The 24,693-nt window shown below is 37.7% G+C and overlaps 1 pseudogene; it reads right to left on the reverse strand.

Annotated features, from left to right (window-relative positions):
• Nucleotides 1-842: 842 nt before the first annotated feature.
• LOC109690588 (putative dimethylaniline monooxygenase [N-oxide-forming] 6) lies at nt 843-24,191 on the reverse strand (annotated as a pseudogene).
• Between the last annotated feature and the right edge of the window lie 502 nt (nt 24,192-24,693).

Genomic DNA, 24,693 nt, shown 5'->3' on the forward strand with positions numbered 1-24,693 from the left:
AAAGGTTAGATCAAAAAGAATTAACCTAGAAGGTAACACACATGCACAGTAAATTAATGTGAGTCAACTCCCTGTATAGCTATCCTTATCACAACCAGCAAAAACCCTTGTTCCTTCCTGTTATTGCTTATACTCTCTCTACAACAAAATTAGAAATAAGGGCAAAATAGTTTCTGCTGGGTATTGAGGGGGTTGGGGGGAGAGGGAGGGGGCAGAGTGGGTGGTAAAGGAGGGGGTGGGGGCAGGGGGGAGAAATGACGCAAGCCTTGTATGCACATATGAATAATAAAATAAAAAAAATTCTTCTTTGCTGTTGCTGGGGATTGAATCCAGGACCTGTTCATGCTAGTCAAGTACTCTACCACTGAGTTACACCCCCTGTCCTCCTTGAAGTAGCTTGTTATTTGTTCATTTTATCTAAGTTGTTGTATTAGTATAAACTTATTGTGCTATCTGGATTTATTGTCAAGCACTTCAGTTAATATTGTTGAAACCATGTTGGTTGATACACTATAATTTATAAGATAAAACACTCTTTACAAAGCCTTTTAAACTTTGTCCAGCCTGAAAGTCTGTGTTTATGTCTTTTCAACTTTCCATCTTTTTTTCCTTTTCTCAAACATCCTCAAATTTTAATTCCGCATGTAAAGTCTTTTAGAGATCAGAGACAGGCTGGTTATTTTCCATTTTACTTAGAGTTTTGTTCAAATGATCCAGGACTTTATATGAGCAGGAAGGAAAGAAGGAGCTCTGTGGTGATTATATATGTCTATGTATGTTTGTGTGTTGTATTCTGTGATTATACTTCTAGGCTGAAATCTGAGACCCAAAAGATTTTATCATTAATAAAATGTGAGCAAAATAGCCAGAAGGAGCACTGGACTGAAAACATTTTTAGCAAGTTGTAAAAGTGACAGGGTCTCTGAGCTTCACTGACAGCTCTTGTACTGGTTGGCTTCACTGTCCAGTTCCATTGGGTCAAGATGGCATTTCTGGCCCCATCCCACTTCCCTGGTCCCATCAGTTGAAACTGATATCGCCTACAAGGGCCAAAGTACACCTCCAGGGCCAGCTGGGGCAGTCAGGAAAAGCCATGGTATGTTTGGCTTGGCCCCTATGAAGGAGTCCAGCTCATCCATGTATGTGATATAATCTGTCTGCAAAGTATAGCTTTGGCCAAACCTGAGGAAAGAAAAAAATTGGAATGAATTCCCAGTTGCAAACAGAAGCATCAATTTTCTATCTTCTGTCTTAGAAAATAACATTTGGCTTAGCACCTTCACTTACACTACCCCTCAACTCTCTTTTTTTCTACAAAATTTAATTTGTTGTTTGTTCTTTGGCTGAGTTTTTCTCCATTCTCCTTCTTAATCTCTATGTGAGTTTGATGTCATTTTGGTCTTTACCCTTGGGCCATGTGGCCTGGAGTGAACTGACCCTCTGGTTCAAGGCAACTGATTAACTTGATTTACTCTTTTTTGTGTGTGGTGCTGGTGGTAGAACCCAGGGCCTCCCACATGCTGGGCAAATACTCTACTACTGAACTACATTCCAAGCCCAACTTAGTTTACTCTTTAACACTTGATTGTTATTTATATGACATCATAAAACATTGTATATATACAAATTGGGACTATGTGTGGTTTTCATATTGTTGAAATATATTAATATAAATTGTTTCATACTTGTAGTTGGAATGTGGCCTCATTTTCTTTAAGGAAATCTGAAGAGCACCTTGCTATTTAAGCCTTTCCTTTTCTTCCTCTTTATTCTTACTGGCCTCTAAAGGAAAGGATATCAAGCTTTATGAATTATTAGCGTACAGGGGTGCCCACCCCTATGGGTGTCCTGTGACTAGGATGAGGTCATGTGGGATCTTAGGAATCCCATTTCTTCTCTAGGCCCTTGAGCCAGTGTCTATCTTAGGGCATCCAATGAATGATATGCTGGAGGCTTGAAAGAAATAAACTTCCTGTATAGTGCTTGACTCATTCAAGTGTGATCTGGTATCTAATTATTCTTTTGACAGATTTTGTTATATAACTTGAAAGTGATTTTCTTTTATTGAAGTAATTAACATGAAAAGGTATGTTTAAGTACCCTAGCCACTTAAATGACTTACTACAATCTCACTTATGTTGTAACTTGAAAACAAATGTTTGGATGAATCAGAAGTGAATATGTTTTTTGGTAGAAAATACCAGGATAGCTGAACTCAATTTAAATTTTCATTTGGCTTTCTTATTATAGTAAACTAGATACCACTGAATGATTCCTGGCTTGCTAGCTTTCTGGCAGAGATATGGCTGCTGGAGAAGGAGCTTTTGAGGAAAGCTTTGGAGCCATTTCTCATATGTAGCACTGTTGACATTTTTGGTGGATGCTTCTCTGCATTATAGTTAGCAGCATCCCAGTCTCAACTTATAGGAGGTCAGGAGCATGCCATCTCCACTTGCAAAGACCATAAATGTGTTTAGATTTTTTCCCAATGTTCCCAGAAGGGCAAAATCATCTTTGTTAGAGAACCTCTTTTCTAGGGTTATATGGGAGAAGTGAAATGACTGTTTTCCATCTAATGTGGGTCAATTATAGCAAGTATTCAAAAAGTATGAACTATGACTGATGACAGTATTACAGACTATATAAATGTTTTGTACATATAAAGCAAATTTTGGGATTTATTTCATTAGCAGGTGCAATTGCTTACCACTTGAGTTTCTTCCCCATTTTCTCATCAATGTCATCCATCATTTCATTTGTAGTTGGCAGGGTACATGAGTCTGGAAAAGAAATGAGAGAAATAATGAAAAAAAATAAAGAAATGTTAATATATAATAATACATGTGGAATTCATCTAGTATTTATGGACTACATCCCTAAAAATATTTTATATTAAGAAGAACTCTATTTGATATTTTGAAAGGAATAACAATTCCCAGATATAAAGATGTGAGAAATTAGGCTGAAGGTGTGGCTCAAGTGGAAGAGCACCTGCCTAGCAAGCACAAAGCCCTGAGTCAAACCTCAGTACTGCAAATTAAAAAAAGTGAGAAGTTAATTAATTTTCTGTGGGGATAGAAAACAATTAACACTGTTGGTAGGAATACAAATTAGTACAACCATTATGGAAAGCAGTATGGAGATTTCTCAAAAAGCTAAAAATAGAATTGCCATATAACCCAGTGATACTGCTCCTGGGCATCTATCCAAAGAAACATAAATCAGGAGACAATAGAGACTCTTGCACACCTATGTTTATCAAAGCACAGTTCACAATGGCCAAGCTATGGAAAAAACCCAGGTGCCCTACAACTGATGAATGGATTAGGAAAATGTGGTATACATATTCAATGGAGTTTTACTCAACCAGAAGAAAGAATGAAACCATGTAATTCGAAGGTATATTGATGCAATTAAGTCAGCTTCAGAAAGATAAAGGCCATGTATTTTCTCTCCTATGTGGAAGATAGATCCAAAAGGTAAACATACACACAAAACCAAGCATGATCATATACAAACATATATGTAGAACATGTCTGCATGTAGAACTACACTATGGGATTCAGGGAAGGAGGGAAAAGAAAAGAGAATGATAGAGTGTCAACAATATCGTGGAACACAACATCTGTGAAGGAAGAAGATATAAGGATATGTATTGAAAACTGTTGAAAAATGGTATGTGGGAAGAAAAGGGTAAGAAGGGTGAGGGAGAGTAATGGAAGGGATTGAATAGACTAAAGTAAAGTACGCTGACATTGGAGATACATCGAGAAATCCCCTTGAACATCGGCTTAGATGTTAATGATGAAAATCAGCACAACGTGTAGGGAGTACTTGTGGAGGATGAACAAAGGAGATTTAGGTGAGGGAATATGGTCGATGGGCTTCATATACACATATGAAATAGAACAATGAAACTTTCTGAACTGCGTTAAGTGGACTGAAGTGGGTTGAGGGGGAAAGATGGTGGGGATGATTTAACCAATGTGCAATATAAGCCTATTGGAATTGTCACAATGAATTCCCCCTGTGCAACAAATATTTCCTAATAAAAAAATTTAAAAAAGATAAAAAAAGTAATGATAGCAGAAATGCTAGTAGTTTTGTCATCCAATATCATATTTCTGTAACACTAGAGGGCCTGGTCCTCAACTTACCTCTGGTACACCTCATACATATAATAGTGTAATAGTTTCTTCATGTTTCTATCTATCCTCTTATTGAAACGCTCAAGAAATAATCTGGTAAAATAGTTTACCCTAAGGTAAATGGCAAGCAAACTAGGTAATGAAAGGAAGCATGGGATTTCAATGTCAGCCTGTAACCAGGGAGGATGTTTTTTTAAGAGACAGTCATTTTTTTCTCAATACATTAATGGGGGCTTACTCAGACTGATGATTGTAATTTATCTGCCTTTGTGACAATGGGAGAAAGTTACTATGATATTTGCAGTGCACAAACACTTTGTAGTCACTGTTAGCATCTATAAGTTTCTGCCTGGCAGTACCCTATGGTCATTCTTTGCTGTATACTCCTCTAGAAAGTAAGGAACCATAATTTTGGTATGTTTTATTTGGTGTGTCCTAAGTGCCAAGGTAGAGCTTGACACAGTAGGTACTAAATAAACATTTATTGAATGTAAGTTTGCTAGGTTTTTGAACTTTATCCAATTTTCTCATAAAAACATTAGGTTCTGGGCACTATTGGGCCTCTCAAGAGAAAAAAAACAATAAGAGTATTTTACAAGGGAGCATTCTTACAAAATGTTTCATGACAGAATTCTTTTAAATAATCATCCTTAATGTTACATTTGAAATGGAAACATATTCATATTATTTTTAAAAATATAAGCATATTCTATAATTGTAATATTTTCTTCATTACTTATAAATTTTATGAACATTGTATTAGGTAAGGTATGTTTATGTAGTTCAAGATTTTTGAGCCCTTGAACAAAGGACTCTTTCAATAATGATGATCAATATGATTGGAGTAATGAAACATTGCCTTTTCCTATGTAATCCTCATTTTTTTGATTTCCTCACATAAGAATTCTTGCAGCCCCTGGAGACCAGGGGTCTAGAGGGAGGAGGGAATGGAGAAGATTGTCAGTGGCCAGAGTGATATCATGATTCTGACACAAGTGATACAAGTGAGGTGTTCAGTATGTGCTCACCACCCACTAGGGTCCTTCCAACCTTTGCAATGTTCCTTAACATTGCAGTAACCCCATTGCTGTCCTCTTACATAAAGCCTTGCAAACTCCTCCCAATTTCCCTATGAGAAGGCTAAGACCTTCAGCATAGCTTTTAAGGCCTTCCATGCTCTGGTACTTTTCTCCATTTCTTGGCACTTCCTGCCTCTGCTTGCACCAAAATGTTTCCTGTTCCTCACATGTTCCATGCCATTCTTCACCATCCTTTCCTTGTGCCATTCCTTACACATGGAATAACTGCCTAACCAATCCCCCCACACCAGAAGACCTCAAAACTTCTCTTATTATAGCATCCCACATGCACATCCCATTTTAAGGCCTGTGAAGTAAAGAAGCATGTCTACTAGGTTCCTTTTGGATCCCCAGTACATTTGGTGGCATACAGTAGAAACTTATTGACTAACAGAATTAAAGACAGAATACCCACCTACTTGCAAACACTTTAGCAGCCCAGCTGGCCTGCAGATCAGCTGTGGGGATGGCAGCTCCAAGAGACTGGACAAGGCCAATCACTGCCAAGGTTGGCTTCTCTAGTTGAGGAGGGAAGATGCCTTTAAATAAGGTGACCTCATTGTTTCTGCTTTTGATAATGGAATCATCAAGGAAAGGGTAGGCATAATCATAGCCTGTTGCAAAGATGACACAGTCAATGGCCTCAAACATGGTCCCATCCTCAAATATAGCTGAGATCTCTGTGAACTCCTTTACACTGGGCTTGATGGACACAGTACCACACAGGATGTGAGCTGGGAGCTCATCACTGAACATGGGCTTTTTTCTCAGGGGACTGTGAAGAAATGAGAGGCAAATGCCCTTGCTGTAATACTTCATTTCCAAGAAATATCTATAACAAATGTTATGGGTATATCATTGTAATCAGAGTGGATCAATTAAAGACTAGCATGAAGGCCACTGAAGTCTCCTTTCTCATGTAAATTTCTTTCCTGCTGTCTCATCATCTGCAAGAATTTGTCTGAGAATATCTGTCTGAGAGTTTCCTCTTTTGCCCCTTGAAACTCTTATGTGTATTTACTATTTGGATATTCACCTAATAGGTCAGAATAAAATTAATTCTAGACATAATAAAGTAGTTAAGAGTTTAGAGTCTGAAGTCAAGATGGCCTTAGTTTATAACCTACATGTGTCTTTTATTAACCATTACTTCTCTTACTAGCTGTTACTTCTCTATTTGTTTCCTATACAGGCAATGGGGAGAAGACTAGAATCTTCCTCAAAAGGTTGTTGAGAATTAGGAGAGCAATTATCTGTAAAGAACTTAAAGCAGTACTATGCACATGCAAACACCATTATTGTAAATGGACTTTCTTACATGGAGAAATCAAGTTTGTGGTTGTGGAATGTTTTATTGCTATGTTTGGTTTTCTTCCATCAGCTGTGGTCACAAAGTAAGCAAAACAACTTTGTTAATGCACTTTGGTTGCCAAAATTCTGGGAATGATATTTTTCATGACAATATATCTCCTGTTGATTTAAGTTTCCTTCAGAGAGTCTGAGATTTCCTCTAAGGATCTCGTATACAAAGAATCTCTGTAAATCTCAGAATTTTTCTCTATTGTTCCATACGTTTTTCCATCTCTGTAACCTCTGTAACCTCTTCTTTTACCTTCTAAGGTGGTAAAAAAGTAGGCCAATAGAGAGGCTTATTTTTCTCTCCCTGTTTTTCTCCTTCTCCCCACCTAAGGTAGGAGTGAAAAGGTGTCATCAGCAACTTAGGGCCATCGGAACTCTTTCAGAGAGGGAATGAATAAATTTTAAATCTATGTTTTGCCTAAATGGTGAAGCCAAAATATAATTTGCAGTTACTCTTATAAGATCTTAACCAACTCAAGCTTGGAAATTTTTATTATATTAAACGTAATCTTAAATGTATAAAATCAACACTGTTTGTTTCTCTAGGGTGATAACAGTCTTCAAGGCTTTGGAATGAGAGTTTGGCTACTAAACCTCATGTTTGGCATTCAGATTTATGATTCCACCTTACTTTTCCTCAGCTGACTTCTCTAAACATAAGGAAACATTTTGGCTACCCTAGGTCAGAAGGAAAAATTTCTTAGTGAATCCTTTCTTTTATTATTCACTAAAATATTTCTTTTTTCTCTGTATATATAGATTCTTCCACCTAGAATGCCTTCCTGATTGGTATATGTTGGATTCTGTCTCCAAAAGAAGAAAATAAATGAATCTCACCAATTTTACAGGCCACATCAGTTCTATGATTCTCCATTGCTTTACCTGTTCCATGCTTCCTGACTGTCCTGCAAAAATGCAAAGACTTCAGGGGTATGGGGGTCATCTACTTTTGTTTTGGGACTTCCTCCTTTTTGAGACATATTGATTAACAGTACTTTATTAGACGCTTCTTAGAAGTACATTAGAAAATTTGAAACCAAGAAGAACCAATATTTGTAAGGCTTTACCATTTACAAAGGTATATATATATATACACACATACTATTAGAATGGTCTTGAGAAGTAGGTAGGTGTTATTATTATTATTATTAATATACTCATTCACCCATAATATATAATATATTATTATAATATTATATAATATATAATATTAATACACTCATTCAAAAAATCAATTTGAGTTTGTTCAGTCCTCTAAGTTTTGTGCTATAGCTTATAACTACCCTAAATGAATCCTGTCTGTCAGGATGATCTATCTGCTTAATTTATCCTTACTTTGCATTTGTCCATATTCTTTTTCACTAGACTAGTTTCAATAAGATTTCCAACCCATACATGGTCTTTGGGTATATTGTTTTTCCTGTGTAGCCCTTGATGTAATCTTACCAGCCTCAATAAGACAACTAATATCTAGGGAGAAAGAATTCACTTGCTAATCTCCTACATTTTTGAATGATAAAATATATATTTGTAGTACCCATTTAAAGCAGCAGGCCGTAGTTCTCATGTTTAAACCATGTGTTCATCTTCTTGACATATAACCAGTCAGAGACAAATGAGGGAAGGACATTCTGGAGGAAGGATGCAAAGCGGGTAACATATACATATATATATCCCAAGGATAGCCATTATCCCAAACCTGACTCATGACCCAGGAATCACTTCTGGTGCTGATAATGACCTGACAGAGAAAGACAACAAAGATTTCAATATTACGCTATAAGAAATAAGTGAACACAACATGATTGGACCCTTCTATACATTTCCTTCACTATCCAGGCAGGAATACTTTCAAAGAGGTGGTTGTATATTAATAGTCCATAACTGAAACTAGTTAGAGGCAGGACTCCTCTCTCACCACCCCAGAAGTCTGGTGTGTGGTTGTTGAAAGAATTAGGAGCATGACTTTTAGAACAAGAGGCTCTGTATTCAATTGTGATGGTTTAAACTTTACAAACTCATAAATTAAGATGGCAGATCTGGTCAAGACTAGTCAAGCCAGTCAGCTCTAGAATGGTGGGTGGTGGGAATGGTTGGGCCAAGTGAGGAAAATATAGCTAAATCTCTAACTGAAATTAGGCTGAGAGGATACCAAGGATTTAATTCTGTTCTCTGTCCTTGGTCTCCTGTTCTCCTCCCTGCATACTTATTCCAAGATATATGGGCATCCTATAGCATGGCAGCCACCTCAGTCCAAGACAAGCCTGGATGCTGGTTTAGTCTGTCATCTTTGTGATAACTCAAGAAAATTTGTAGTTAAAATAACTTTAGGTTTTCTTTTTGCCTGTGTAAAAGTTTATTTATGGAGTACCTGTTTCCTTAAAAATACATTTAGCTTCTTGTCTTCTGACTCAGCTTGAGTCCCCTGGGAGGCCTTTCTTGACTTTATACAGGCTAAGTTAGGTTCTTTTTTCATTGTGTTGCTAGTATCACATCTAATTCTACTGGAAGACTCATTACTTCCTTTTATCATGATTCATGTACCTGTCACGCCATCCCCAGGTGCTAGCCTAACTTATACCTGTAAGTTTAGCTAAACATTGTTCTGACACATAATAATACCAGATATCTGTTGAATACTTGCTGTTGAGTGAATAAATGATAGTAAAAACCAAATTGTCTGATGTTGCAGAACTTCAGAGTGGTAAGCACAGTACTTTTCACATGGTAGGTGATAAGAAATGGTATTAAATAAAGAAAGAGCCTGATGAAAAATCAATTGATTTGGAAGTTATCAGAACATAAAATTAAAATAAGAGATAAACACATACACACTCACATACACACTCACTTATACACTCACACACTTGCCTCTGGCTTCCTCAGAATAATGCACTTCCTTGCTACAGGGGCCACATTACCTTACTTCCCAAGCAGAAGTCCACAAGTCCTCCTTGATGTAAAGAACACATACAGCAGAGGACATGGCAAATATCTTCCCCGATACCTTGATTTTGACTTTACTCTCTCCCAGGTTTATTTCCCTATGCTTTTTCTGTCATGTACCTGTGAAGCCAGACAACTGAGCTCAACAGCAATGTCTGATCCTGAGTTCCCCAGGCCAATCAAGAGGACCCTCTTCCCTTTGTAGGCTTCTGGGCCCTTATAATCCCGGCTGTGGAGGTAGTGGCCCTGAAACTGGTCTAGGCCTAAAAGAAAAATGGGGAATAAGTTGATTTTCAGAAATTAAGAAAACTTGGTTTTTCTTTTTTAACCTGGTATGTATGAAATAAGAACTAGTATCTGTCTGATCTCTGACTTGCAGGTCTTTGATTTTTCTAATATAGTGGTGTAGGAGGCAATTTATTGCTGTATTTAGCACATTATCTACCCTATTTCTTTTGAAATCTCTGGTATCTTAAGAACAATTGCTATATACTATTATTATGTATGTAAAGATGTTTTAATACTTGATATTTGCATATAATTCTCCAAATGATTATATATTTTTCAAACTTACCAGGAAAAGAATCAGATGGCAGGTTGGGGTACACATGGTGTCCTGAACAAATCATGACGGCATCAAAAATAGCAGATTCCTGCTTCTCATCCTATTCAGTGATGACAACCCATTGACCAGTGACTAAGAAGCTGGGACATTTCCTTATACTGGAAACCAGGGTCTTAAAGAAAACCAGAAAAAAATTCCATATATTTGTAATCCTGTTTTTTTTTTCTTCTTTTCTTGCAGTATTTCTGTGGAGGAAACAGTGTTAGGAGCTGTCCTGGTCACGTATGGAAAGGCATCAAAATGAGGGTCACAATGACTCTTCAGTGAATCTTCAAGTCTCATCAGGAAATTGGTCACTTGGGTTTATTTACTTTCTCACATCTTGTTAGTTGATTTGGGGGTAGATAACACTGAGCATCTTTGTGGATGGTACCATGTAACAAATCTACATTATTTGCTTATTGGTGCCCTCCACTGACATGGCTCCCTTCTTTTCTGACTTCATCTTCCATCCACTCAGTAAATATGGTCATGCCGCAGGTTTCATCCTCAGCCTCTCTTTTGCTCCTTTCAGACACTGTCCCTTGGAAGTATGAACAACTTCCATTTTTTGAACACCCACATGAATCGAGCCTTGGTCTCCCCTCTGCTCTCCAGTCCAACTTGACCTTTCTGTCTGCAAGATAATGTGCATGTCCTTACATTTATCTACTTTCTTCCAAGCTAGCTTTGGATTTTCATAGTTCTTTGAAAGTGACACCAAGCCAAGGTGACAGTGGCCCACACCTGTAATCCTAGCTACTTGGGAGGCTGAGATCACGAGGATTGTGGTTTGAGGCCAGCCCAGGCATATAGTTTGCAAGATTTATCTCCAAAATAACTAGAGCAAAATGGACTGGGAGTGTGGCTCGAGTGACAGACTGCTTTCTTTATAAGCATGAAGCCCTGAGTTAAAATCTTAGTTCCCAAAAAAATGAAAGTGACACCAACCTCCAAGCCACCTATTCTTTAAACTCACAACTAGTTTTGTTTATTTCTCTATCCTTACCTTATGTCCACACCATCATTTATCTCAGAATCTCACCACTTCTCTTCCTTTCCATCACTGCCAACAGTGCTTGGTTTAAGTGCTAAACTCCCTTGCCATACATCCTCTAACCTGCTTGTTTGAGGAATAATTCCAAAGGACCACATTTAATATTGTCCAGCCAGAGTTATTGCTGGTACTTCATCATCCCCAGGATTGATTCTACTTTTTTAATACTGTAGTTGAAAGTCCATGCAGTTTTGTTTCTTTTTTTTTAATTTTATTTTTCATACGTGCATACAAGGCTTGAGTCATTTCTCCCCCCTGCCCCCACCCCTTCCCTTACCACCCACTCCGCCTCCTCCCTCTCCCCCATACCCCCTCAATGCCCAGCAGAAACTATTTTGCCATTATTTCTAATTTTGTTGTAGAGAGAGTATAAGCAATAATAGGAAGGAACAAGGGTTTTTGCTGGTTGAGATGAGGATAGCTATAGTGTGAGATTCCTCTCATTGCTTTCCTATACATAAGCATTACTTTCTAAATTAATTTTTCTCGAACTGACCTTTTCTCTAGTTCTCGATCCCCTTCTCCTATTGGCCTCAGTTGCCGTAAAGTTTCTGCATTAGTTTCTCTGCATTGAGGGCAATAAATGCTATCTTGTTTTTTGGGTGTCTTACCTATCCTCATATCTCCTTTGTGTGCTCCCGCTTTTATCATGTGCTCAAAGTCCAATCCCCTTGTTGTGTTTGCCCTTGATCTAATGTCCACATATGAGGGAGAACATACGACTTTTGGTCTTTTGGGCCAGGCTAACCTCACTCAGAATGATGTTCTCCAATTCCATCCATTTACCAGCGAATGATAACATTTCGTTCTTCTTCATGGCTGCATAAAATTCCATAGTGTGTAGATACCACATTTTCTTAATCCATTCGTCAGTAGTGGGGCATCTTGGCTGTTTCCATAACTTGGCTATTGTGAATAGTGCTGCAATAAACACGGGTGTGCAGGTGCCTCTGGAGTAACCTGTGTCACGGTCTTTTGGGTATATCCACAAGAGTGGTATTGCTGGATCAAATGGTAGATCAATGCTTAGCTTTTTAAGTAGCCTCCAAATTTTTTTCCAGAGTGGTTGTACTAGTTTACACTCCCACCAACAGTGTAAGAGGGTTCCTTTTTTCCCGCATCCTCGCCAACACCTGTTGTTGGTGGTGTTGCTGATGATGGCTATTCTAACAGGGGTGAGGTGGAATCTTAGTGTGGTTTTAATTTGCATTTCCTTTATTGCTAGAGATGGTGAGCATTTTTTCATGTGTTTTTTGGCCATTTGAATTTCTTCTTTTGAGAAAGTTCTGTTTAGTTCACTTGCCCATTTCTTTATTGGTTCATTAGTTTTGGGAGAATTTAGTTTTTTAAGTTCCCTATATATTCTGGTTATCAGTCCTTTGTCTGATTTATAGCTGGCAAATATTTTCTCCCACTCTGTGGGTGTTCTCTTCAGTTTAGACACCATTTCTTTTGATGAACAGAAGCTTTTTAGTTTTATGAGGTCCCATTTATCTATGCTATCTCTTAGTGCTGTGCTGCTGGGGTTTCATTGAGAAAGTTCTTACCTATACCTACTAACTCCAGAGTATTTCCTACTCTTTCCTGTATCAACTTTAGAGTTTGGGGTCTGATATTAAGATCCTTGATCCATTTTGAGTTAATATTGGTATAGGGTGATATACATGGATCTGGTTTCAGTTTTTTGCAGGCTGCTAACCAGTTTTCCCAGCAGTTTTTGTTGAAGAGGCTGCTATTTCTCCATCGTATATTTTTAGCTCCTTTGTCAAAGACAAGTTGGTTATAGTTGTGTGGCTTCATATCTGGGTCCTCTATTCTGTTCCACTGGTCTTCATGTCTGTTTTTGTGCCAGTACCATGCTGTTTTTATTGTTATTGCTTTGTAATATAGTTTGAAGTCAGGTATTGTGATACCTCCTGCATTGTTCTTTTGACTGAGTATTGCCTTGGCTATTCGTGGCCTCTTGTGTTTCCATATAAATTTAACGGTAGATTTTTCAATCTCTTTAAAGAATGTCATTGGAATTTTGATGGGAATTGCATTAAACATGTAGATTACTTTTGGGAGTATCGACATTTTTACTATGTTGATTCTACCAATCCATGAGCATGGGAGATCTCTCCACTTTCTATAGTCTTCCTCAATCTCTTTCTTGAGAAGTGTATAGTTTTCCTTGTAGAGGTCTTTCACATCTTTTGTTAGGTTTATACCTAGGTATTTGATTTTTTTTGAGGCTATTGTAAATGGAATTGTTTTCATACATTCTTTTTCAGTTTGCTCATTGTTAGTGTATAGAAATGCTAATGAATTTTCTATGTTGATTTTATATCCTGCTACCTTGCTATAGCTATTGATGATGTCTAGAAGCTTCTGAGTAGAGTGTTTTGGGTCTTTAAGGTATAGGATCATGTCATCTGCAAATAGGGATATTTTGACAGTTTCTTTACCTATTAGTATTCCTTTTATTCCTTCTTCTTGCCTAATTGCTCTGGCTAGGAATTCCAGTACTATGTTGAATAGGAGTGGAGATAGTGGGCATCCTTGTCTGGTTCCTGATTTTAGAGGGAATGGTTTCAGTTTTTCTCCGTTAAGTATAATGCTGGCTGTAGGTTTGTCATATATAGCTTTTGTCATGTTGAGGTACTTTCCTTCTATTCCTAGTTTTCTTAGAGCTTTTATCATGAAATGGTGTTGGATCTTATCAAAGGCTTTTTCTGCATCTATTGAGATGATGAAGTGGTTTTTGTCTTTGCTTCTGTTAATGTGGTTTATTATGTTTATTGATTTTCGTATGTTGAACCACCCCTGCATCCCTGGGATGAAGCCTACTTGGTCGTGGTGAAGAATCTTTTTGATGTGTTGTTGAATTCGGCTTGCCATTACTTTGTAATGAACATTTTGCATCAATGTTCATTAAGGAGATTGGCCTATAGTTCTCCTTTTTGGAGGTGTCTTTGCCTGGTTTTGGGATAAGTGTAATACTGGCTTCATAAAATGTGTTCAGCAGTTTTCCTTTCCTTTCTATTTCGTGGAACAGTTTAAGGAGGGTTGGTATCAGCTCTTCTTTAAAGGTCTGATAGAATTCAGCAGAGAATCCATCAGGTCCTGGACTTTTCTTTTTGGGGAGACTCTTGATTGCTGCTTCAATGTCATTTTGTGTTATAGATCTATTCAGGTGATTAATTTCCTCTTGGTTCAGTTTTGGATGGTCATAGGTATCTAGAAATCTGTCCATTTCATTAAGATTTTCAAATTCATTTGAATATAGGTTCTCAAAGTAGTCTCTGATGATTTCCTGGACTTACATGGTGTTTGTTGTTATCTCTCCTTTTGCATTCCTGATTCTACTAATTTGGGTTTTTTCTCTCCTCATTTTAGTCAGGTTTGCCAGGGGTCTATCGATCTTGTTTATTTTTTCAAAGAACCAACTTTTTGTTTCCTTAATTCTTTGTATGGTTTTTTTGGTTTCTATTTCATTGATTTCAGCTCTTATTTTTATTATTTCTCTCCTTCTATTTGTTTTGGGATTTGCTTGTTCTTGTTTTTCTAGGAGTTTGAGATGTATCATTAGGTCATTGATTTGGGATCTTTCAGTCTTTTTAATATATGCACTCATGGCTATAAACTTTCCTCACAGGACTGCCTTAGCTGTGTTCCATAGGTTCTGGTAGGTTGTGTTTTCATTTTCATTGACTTCCAGGAACTTTTTAATTTCCACTTCTATTTCACAGATGATCCATTCTTCATTAAGTAATTAGTTATTTAGTTTCCAGCCGTTTGCTTGAATTTGTCTTTACTTTTGTTGTTGAGTTCTACTTTTACTGCATTGTGATCAGATAGTATGCATCGTATAATTTCTATTTTCTTATATTTGCTGAGACTTGTTTTGTGCCCTAGGATATGATCTATTTTGGAGAAGGTTCCATGGGCTGCTGAGAAGAATGTATATTGTGTAGAAGTTGGATGAAATGTTCTGTAGACATCAAGTAGGTCCATTTGATCTATTGTATATTTTAGATCTTGGATTTCTTTATTGATTTTTTGTTTGGATGACCTATCTATTGATGATAATGGGGTGTTAAAGTCTCCCACAACCACCGTGTTGGCATTTATATATGCTTTTAGTTCTTTCAGGGTATGTTTGATGAAATTGGGTGTGTTGACATTGGGTGCACATAGGTTGATAATTATTATTTCCTTTTGGTCTATTTCCCTTTTCATTAGTATGGAATGTCCTTCTTTATCTCGTTTGGTCAATGTAGGTTTGAAGTCTACTTTGTCAGAGATAAGTATTGCTACTCCTGCCTGTTTTTGGGGGCCATTGGCTTGGTAAATCTTCTTCCAGCCTTTCATCTAAGCCTATGCTTATTTCTGTCAGTGAGATGGGTCTCCTGTAAGCAACAAATTGTTGGATCTTCCTTTTTAATCCATTTCATCAAGTGGTGCCTTTTGATGGGTGAATTAAGCCCGTTAACATTAAGTGTTAGCACTGATAGGTATGTGGTGATTCCTGCCATTTAGTTGTCTTAGTTGTTTGAAGGTTTGATTGTGTGTACCTACGTTGAGGTTACTCTCTACTGTCTTGCTTTTTCTTTTCTTGTGGTTTGGTGCTGTCTGTCTTTTCATGGTTAAGTTGGGTTTCACTTTCTGTGTGCAGAATACCTTGCAGAATCTTTTGTAGTGGTGGCTTTGTGGTCACATATTGTTTTCATTTCTGCTTATCATGGAAGACTTTTATTGCTCCATCTACTTTGAATGATAGTTTTGCTGGGTAGAGTATCCTGGGGTTGAAGTTATTTTCATTCAGTGCCCGGAAGATCTCACCCCACGCTCTTCTTGCTTTTAATGTTTCTGTTGAGAAGTCTGCTGTGATTTTGATGGGTTTACCTTTGTATGTTACTTGTTTTTTCTCTCTTACAGCCTTCAATATTCTTTCCTTAGGTTTTGAACTGTTGTTTTAATGATGATATGTCGTGGGGTAGTTCTATTTTGATCTGGTCTGTTTGGTGTCCTGGAGGCCTCTTGCATCTGTATGGGAATAGCTTTCTCTAGATTTGGGAAATTTTCCATTATTATTTTGTTGAATATATAATGCATTCCCTTGCTTGCACTTCTTCTCCTTCTTCGATGCCCATGATTCTCAAGTTTGGTCTTTTGATGGAGTCAGTGAGTTCTTGCATTTTCTTTTCACAGGTGTTGAGTTGTTTAATTAATAGTTCTTCGGTTTTTCCTTTAATTACCATTTCATCTTCAAGTTCTGAGATTCTGTCTTCTGTTTGTTCTATTCTGCTGGATTGGCCCTCTGTTTTGTTTTGCAGTTCTGTTTCGTTCTTTTTTCTGAGGTTTTCCATATCCTGGATGTTTTCCTCTTTAATGTTGTCTATTTTTGTCCTGAGTTCATTTATCTGTTTATTCATCGTGTTCTCTCTTTCACTTTGGTGTTTATACAGTGCTTCTATGGTTTCCTTTATTTCTTCTTTTGCTTTTTCAAATTCTCTATTTTTGTTGTCTTGGAATTTCTTGAGTGTCTCCTGTACATTTTGGTTGACCCTATCCAGTATCATCTCTATAAAATTCTCATTGAGTACCTGTAGTATGTCTTCTTTTAAATTATTGTTGTGGGCTTCATTGGGTCCTTTGGCATAGTTTAATCTTCATTTTATTTGAGTCTGCATCTGAGTATCTGTTTTCTTCATTTTCCTCTGGTTCCTGTACTAATTTTTTGCTGTGGGGAAACTGGTTTCCTTGTTTTTTCTATCTTCCCATCATTGTCTTTGGTGTTGTTACTGTCCCTGTACTGTGTGCAATTAAGTATTTTCTAGCTTGTAATAATAACAATGGTAATTTTTAGAATGTCAGGGTGAGCTGGGATGGAAAGCAAGAAGTTAAAGAATAGGGACAAACAAATACACAGTCAAGAAGGAGAAAACAGAACAAGGTATCAGACAAAAAAGTTTCAAAGATATAAACAGGGAGCATTAGTCTACTTATCGACAGTAAGGTGGTCTGTGTCTTCCCAAGCTGTTTGGGCGCTGGCAACTGGTGGCCTGGGGGCCCTCCTTGTTTCTCCGTTTAACGTGAAGTGGAGATTCTCTGAGCCGGCTGGAGGTGTGGAGGGGTCAAAGTTATGCCTCTTCTCAGTTTTATGCCTGCAAAGTGTGTCTCCACTCTCTTGGAGTATCTCTCCAAGATTTCACTATAGGAGGCTTGCTTTTTGCTTCCTCCCTCTAGCCGCCATCTTGGAATCTCCCAGTTTTGTTTCTGATTTACATTTTTGGTGTTATTTTCTGGTATTCCCATAAACTCCTCTGGGACAGAGATTATTTTTCCAGTGTTTATTCTCCCCTCTTACTTACTAACAGATCCCTGATTTTGTTTGGAGTGACCATATACCCAATAAAAGCACTTGTTTCTCAGGTTCCTGTACAAGTTGAATGGCCTAGAAGATACTAGCAGACAATGTTGGATTGGCTTTCCAGAAGAGTTTGTGAAAGGGGGCTGATTCAGCAGGAAGAGAATCATTTTGTCCTTTGTCCTTTCCTCTTTCTTTTTGCCTGGAAGCTGGGTGTGGTGACTCTAGTCCAGCAACTGTTCTGGATTATGAGGCAACCTTGATGTGGTTTTTTCATTCTTCTCCAGGTAAATTGGGCATTTTCACCTCCAATTTTACTCATGTTGTTCACATAACTAAAACACCTACCAAATACACTTCAAATTTTAAAACTTCCAGAAAAATATCTTCCACAAAGTGTTAACCTTTGCTATGTAAATCATGAAGATTTACATAGTATTATTTTCTTCATTAATGGTAGACAACTTTTAAATTCTCTCTCTCTTTTTTGGTGGTGCTGGGGTTTGCATGTTGAGCTTGCTAGGCAGGCACTCTAGCACTTGAGCCATGACTCCAGTGCTTTTGCTTTGGTTATTTTTCAGATATGATCTCACACTTTTTTGTCTGGATTGGCCTTGGACTATGATTCTCCTACCTGCATCTACCACATAGATGGGATTATTGACTTGAACCACCATGCCTGGCTAATTTGTTGAGATTGGGAAGTCTTGCTACTTTTTTTTGCCAGGGATGGCATTGAAGCATGCCTCTAGAGTAGCTGGTATTATAGACATATACCACCACACTCAGCCTAAATTCTTTTCTTTTGTTTAAATTTTTACCTAAATATTATATTGTTACTTACTTTTGATGTACTAATTTTGATCCCCACCTAGATTAGGCTTCTTGAGTAACAAGTTTAAGCTTTATGTTTTGATATACAACACATAGCACAGTGCAAACATGTGTTAGGAATTTTATCAATCTTTGTTGATATCACTGCCATAAATAGAGGCAATTTATGACACTTAGAATGTCATAAATAAATGAATTAGTAGAATGAATAAATGAATGCAGTGAAATGATAATTGGAAAATTTTATTTTAACTATACATTTGGAACTACACCAGTTAAAATAATAATGTAAATGTGACCTCAACTCATAATTTCACTGATTCTTTTCCTCGCTAGTGTATGTGCTTTGCATTTAACAGTAAGTAATGAAGGTTAAGGATTTCAAACAAATATCAAACATTATTGCCCCTTACAGAAATGAAACCTCTATATCATGGCTCTTTTTTTGGCAGTATTGGTGTTTGAACTTAGGGCCTCGCACATGCTGCCAGACAGGTGTTCTACTGATTGAACCACTCCAGCAGCCCATTCTTAAGACTTCAATAAGCTAAGTATGTGAGGGGTGGGAGCGATGACCATATTCGTCATTCATTGAAGTTGTTACTCTTTAAAATGGCAGAGTTCTGAACAAACGCCACATTCATTCCAACCCCCACCCACTGACATTGAACCACAGAAGTCTAAATATGAGCTAGAGAAGTTTAGGTTATTTCCAAATCATTAGAGAGCATGAGGGTGGAAAGTTTATTATGATGGGAGAGCTGCCTCCAACATTTTCTAAGGTATTTACAAGAACCCTCAGAGACTAGGGAAAATGAATCTGGGGCAGGAGAAAGAAAACAGTGCATGAGTATTTTATAATCTGAACCAACAATTGATGTGTGAGGGGCCAAAACATTTGGTGGGACTTTTGTATCTGGGTGCTCTATTCTTACCTCTTCTCAAACACATACTAATGTCAACAGTGTAAGTTACAAGGCCCCTACCTTGAACTGTATGTATCATAAAAGATTCTTCTTTTGAGCAAACGTCTTTATGTATTCCTGGAGCTTGCTGTGGTGCATGTAGTTTGGGTAATCATTGGGGTAAGGAAAGTCTGGAAAACACATCATTTCTTTGGAGGAGTTGGTCAATACAGACTGGTAAATGCTGGCTCTGCCTTCTTCTGCATGGTCCTAGGAAGAGTAACAAGGCTTTAGAAGGAAGCCAAGGATGGTGTTCCTGAAGAGAACATTAAAATCTTGGTTGACTGAAACCTTTATTAATATTTTAAAAATAAAATAAGACATGTAATAGAAAGCTCTTTACATAGCACCAATCACAGAATTGGATCTTTTTCCACATAAAACTCTCAGTCTAATTACCCTAGTATTAGCTCTGTTTTTATAGTATCTTAGAGCTTTCTTCTCTTTTCTTTTTCCTACACCACCACTGGTTCTGACCTCCTCATGTTAGATAACAACAAAACAGTCCAAAAGAGGTAGTGCCTTTCCACCTACTTGGTTGCTCTATGGGGTCCAGCAAACTTTTTACAGGCAACAGAGCCCCATGTTGAAGTGCTTTCTCAGCTCTGATGAAATCAGAATCACCTAGATGATTCTTTAGAACACAGATTCCCAGGCTGCAGCTCCAGAACTTCAGAATTAGTACATCTGAGGTAGGGGTATGAGAATTTGCTTTTTAAAGAAGCTCTCGGGGTTGCTGATGTTTCTGGTCCAGAAACTACAGTTTGAGAACCACCGCTCTGTTACAAATGAAATCTGTGCTTGAAGTCTCTTAAAATCACTGGTTATTGGTCTTCACTCTTCACCAAAGAAACACAGGAAACCACAGGCCTTAGAACATGTGTTAAATCTTGGCACTTCATTTGAAAGCCACTGTGTAATTGAAAAGTGGCTTTTGTTGAGAAGCAGTTGAAAGCTAAATTGGAAATAACATTTCCTGTCTCTTGCAAGGACAGGATAGAAGTGTACACAGTGTGCTGCCCTGAAAATAGATTTAAAAACTGGCAGCCCCTGTATCCCCAAGGTCTGAGAGAATTCCTGTGCAATAAAGAAAAGAAATGGAACGTCATGTTGCTGCCAGATTCAAGACTTCTATCTTTCTCCCACACTAGCTAACCTCTGGAAGATGGAGACAGAAAGTTCTGGAAAGGATTGCCAGAACTGTGTCTCAGGGATAGAGGTGGGGTTGCTGCCTGAGACTTCAGTGTTTCTCCTCAAGTTAAATAAAATCTTTCCTCTACTCATGTATTTCTCATAGATTTTTTTTTTTTTTAAGATCAGAGATTTTGACCATTTTCACTTCACTTTGAAATTTTTGAGGACATCAGAAAAGGGGCGAAGGCCCATGCCTGACAGATGCTCAGGCAGAGTCTTCTTGTTTACTCACAGCTGGTGGTTGTGCAAAGAGGGGAGAAGGAGGTTTCTCAGCTGTCCATTGAAAGGAGAGAGAGCAGAGTTCTGGACTGGAGACCGAATAAAAAATAAAAGACTTTGTTCTGGGAAGCAGAGTTGGTAAAGTTTGGGATTATTTTCATCTTAAATGAATCTCTGCTCTTTCACCCCTTGACCCCAGCCAATCTTAACATGAAGAAAGAAGTTAGAATTTCTCTAAAAGACTGTTCTTCAAACACAGGAAAAACAAATATTATGTAACAATGGACAATTGCTCCAAGGAACATGCCTCTTCATTATTTCAATATGCAAGGATGATTTGAACCAGTAGGAAGGAAATTAAATTCAGATACTGCCTCAGACTTTGCCCTAAAACCGAGACCCAAGCAGTCATGGGAACATTGTTGTTCTCTGTCTTGGATTATAACTGTGCTTCTCTCTCACTTTCCCCCTAGAATATAAGTAACTCGAGGGCAAGGTCAGAGGGTCATTAGCAGTCTGCCTTGATTCCGCTCACACACTCCATCTGCCTGTCTCTGTTTGTCTAAATAGGCCCTCAGGTTCCAGCTCAAAGGCTGTCCTTTGCTTCTCTCTGAGCAACTGCCAAATCCTCTCACCTTATAAAGCCCCTGTTGTCCCTACTGCCCTGATCACACATTCACAGATGGTATAGTTCTTTTAATTCTGCTTTTAAAATGCTGACTGCCAACCTGTTCTCTCATATAATGTCATATGTGAATGAATGGCGGGGGAGAAGTCTAGATAGTTCTAGTTCTATTGGTTACCCCTTTTGGATTATAATGATACTAATATATATTTTGTACAATTAATACAAAGGAAAGTAAAAGGGGCAAAGGGAAGTCGAATGGGAAGGGGAAATGGAGAGGGGGAAGGGATAAGAAAGTAATGGGGGGGTGAATATGACCATAGTACATTATATGCATGTGTGGAAATGCAATAATGAGACCCCTTACTTTGTATAATTAATATAAACTAATATAAATGACACGAATCTATTGCTTGCTTGTTGAGCAATTTCTTATTGCAGTACCAATAAAATCTTTTGGGGACACAAGGCACTATATAAGAGGGTATGAAGTTTAAATCTCCCTCATGTTCAGTCTGCTGAACCATTTGGTTTCCATTTCTCAGAAAAAACACATGGTGAAAAGTTCAGAATTATCAGATTTCTGTCTTCCAGCATAACTTCTGCCTTGCTGAGGCTTTCAAGATGAAAACTTATATAACAAGTTTTTCAAAAATTCCTGTCTTATTATGCATTTTGCCAAGCTCCTTTTCTTAGAAACAAGGAAAGATTGGGGTATGTGGAGGAGGCTAAAGTTTGAAGCATTTAAATGTGTTCACATCCCCATTAAGAATTTAAGTAGAATTTTGCTTATATACATGACCTTGTGGAAAAGAGACATTCCCTATTGTGGATAATCCAAGTCTAATTTTGTATCTTGTCATACTGTCACTTATAGCAATAAGTGCTTCCTTAAATAAACATTCTGCTCTGGCTACACTGGTTAACCCATGGCTCCACACCAGATACAGCATGTGCAGTACCTTCTCTGTGCCTTCCATGGGTTGCTGGTCTCTCCTAAGGTTCTGGTGCTGGCACTCTACCAGTGACTGCATAAATCTGTGGGGTGATATTCCATTCACAGATTATCATGGTAATGGCACTCTGGAATTGTATTACACACTGGTCCTCTATTTTTGGGGGGGACGTTCTTCAAGGTTCAGCTAAGTGTTATCCCTACACGAATTTTCCCTTAATCTACTAAGATTTTAGTACCCTCTTCTAAAAGCTCAAGGCCCTTATCTATTGAGTTGACCATCACTAAGACTAAGATTCTGAAATCTTTTATTTGAAATTCTTACGACCAGATATACTTTAGAATGTGCACAGTTTTGGATTTTGCTCCATAATACTGCTAATGAGATCTGGGGTACCAACCTGTAACCAAATGTATTAAAATTTTTGCAGTGTAACGTAAAGTAGGACTTAGCTGCATGTCAATTCAACTCATTTTTTTGTGACTTCAAGAAAGGCTTTGCTGTCCAATGAGTTCTTGCCCATTTGTTATCAAATGATTGTAGACTTAAATTACCAGGTACTTCATCAAATAGAGGAGAATGATTAGTCATATATTTGTTCTCTTTCAGAACTGGTGCTTATGCTGTATTTAGTTGTTACTGATGGGATGGTAGAGAACCATTTCATGATTGGTCACATTTCCCTGAGCAAACATAAATAAAGAAAATGGAATTTCCAAAAACAAAACAAAAAACCAAAAACCTTATGGATTACTCCCTACTGGAAAATAAGAATTAATGAGCTTATACCTTATCTAGTACTTTTAGTTTAACTGGGCAAACATCTTTTGAGATGAATACAAATGTGTTCCACATTGGCATTTAAATACTCTGTTGAAAGAATTCATTGTTGTAAGTTGGGCACTAACTGAGACTGGTTATAAGATGAATGATGTGGATAGAAGGTCTTTAAGCCAAATATATATCATTTATGTCCAGTCACAATGACTGGGAAATTCAAGACAGTTTCCCAAGCCTGTCTTTTGTCTTTGAAATTTAAAAATTGTGTTTAAATTAGGTGTTTCCTGAGTACATTATTTTTGTGATAGTGAGACCACATGGCAAAGACCATTGTTTTTCTCTCTGAATTTGGAATTGATAGACTATCTGATAACCACATACACAATCAGCATTTATAATAATTTGTATAAGTTAATAATAGGATCATATCCTGTTAGAATTGGAAGGCATATTATTGGTAGCCTTAATTTCCAATGTCTGCATTTGACAAATGAGCAGTTAAGATTGAGAAAGACAAGAACAAGTTTCCTAAAATCTGTTTGCCTAGATAACCTTTGAGATTAGAATTTAGGACTTCTGACCTTATTCAAAGTTTTTCTTTTTTTTAAACCATATACTTGTAATTTAAGAGCAACAATTGATAGAACATTTTCAGTTACACAGGAAGGTGGTGGTATGTTTTTAGCTAATTACTGATATTTGCATCCTTTTTAGCCAGGAGATCTGGGTTCCACAAGCGAAGTGACAAAGCTCAGTGAGCTGATACCTTTTCAGGACAAGCCCTGATGGAATTGAAGTAGTTTTGAGTGGTCAGATGTTAGTGTGCTTTCCAAATCTGAAGCTTTTGTGATCCACCTTCCATGTCTGAATTAGACCTGATCAGATTTGATTTGCGCAAGAACCTATCTCCCTCCTCTAGTGTCCCAGAGACATACCACTTACCAAGAATTTCCACAGCCTCCAACATCACTGCTTCTTTCAAAGCAGGTGGGCTCCAGTCCCTCCTCCAGACAGCATTGTATGGTGGCCAAGCCACTGATGCCAGCTGCAACGATTGCCACTCTCTTACCCATGGTTGTCTGTAGGAGAGTCTGGAAAGATCTTCAGAAGAATGTTCTTTAATGCTTAGAGCTCTTCAGTAGAAATTACTAGTCAAGATTTATGTATCAGGATCCTCACCTTAACACAGGAAGTCATAGATGAACATTAACAATTTATGCTCAGTATTTGTGCCACTTTTGCTATAATAAAATACTAAAACTAGCTTATGCTTATTATTATATTATAATATTTCAAAAAAATTGCAGTCAATGAATACTACAGCAAGAAGGACCTTGAAGGTTATAAATCTAATGCTCTAAATTGCAAATGAAGCTTTGACACATTGAGACTCAAAATTATATCTCCAAGGTTTCAGAGATAAGAAATAAAAGGGCCAAACCAGAAATCAAACCTTCTGCATGAAACCAACTGTACAAATCGTCTCTATGCACATTGAATGCTTGACTGGAAAGGACTTTACTTTTCAATCAACCACCTTCCCCTCCCCTGAGAACTGGCAGGTCTCCAAATGTG

The sequence above is a fragment of the Castor canadensis genome, chromosome 11, assembly GCF_047511655.1.
Source record: "Castor canadensis chromosome 11, mCasCan1.hap1v2, whole genome shotgun sequence".
In the NCBI taxonomy this organism is placed as follows: Eukaryota; Metazoa; Chordata; class Mammalia; order Rodentia; family Castoridae; genus Castor; species Castor canadensis.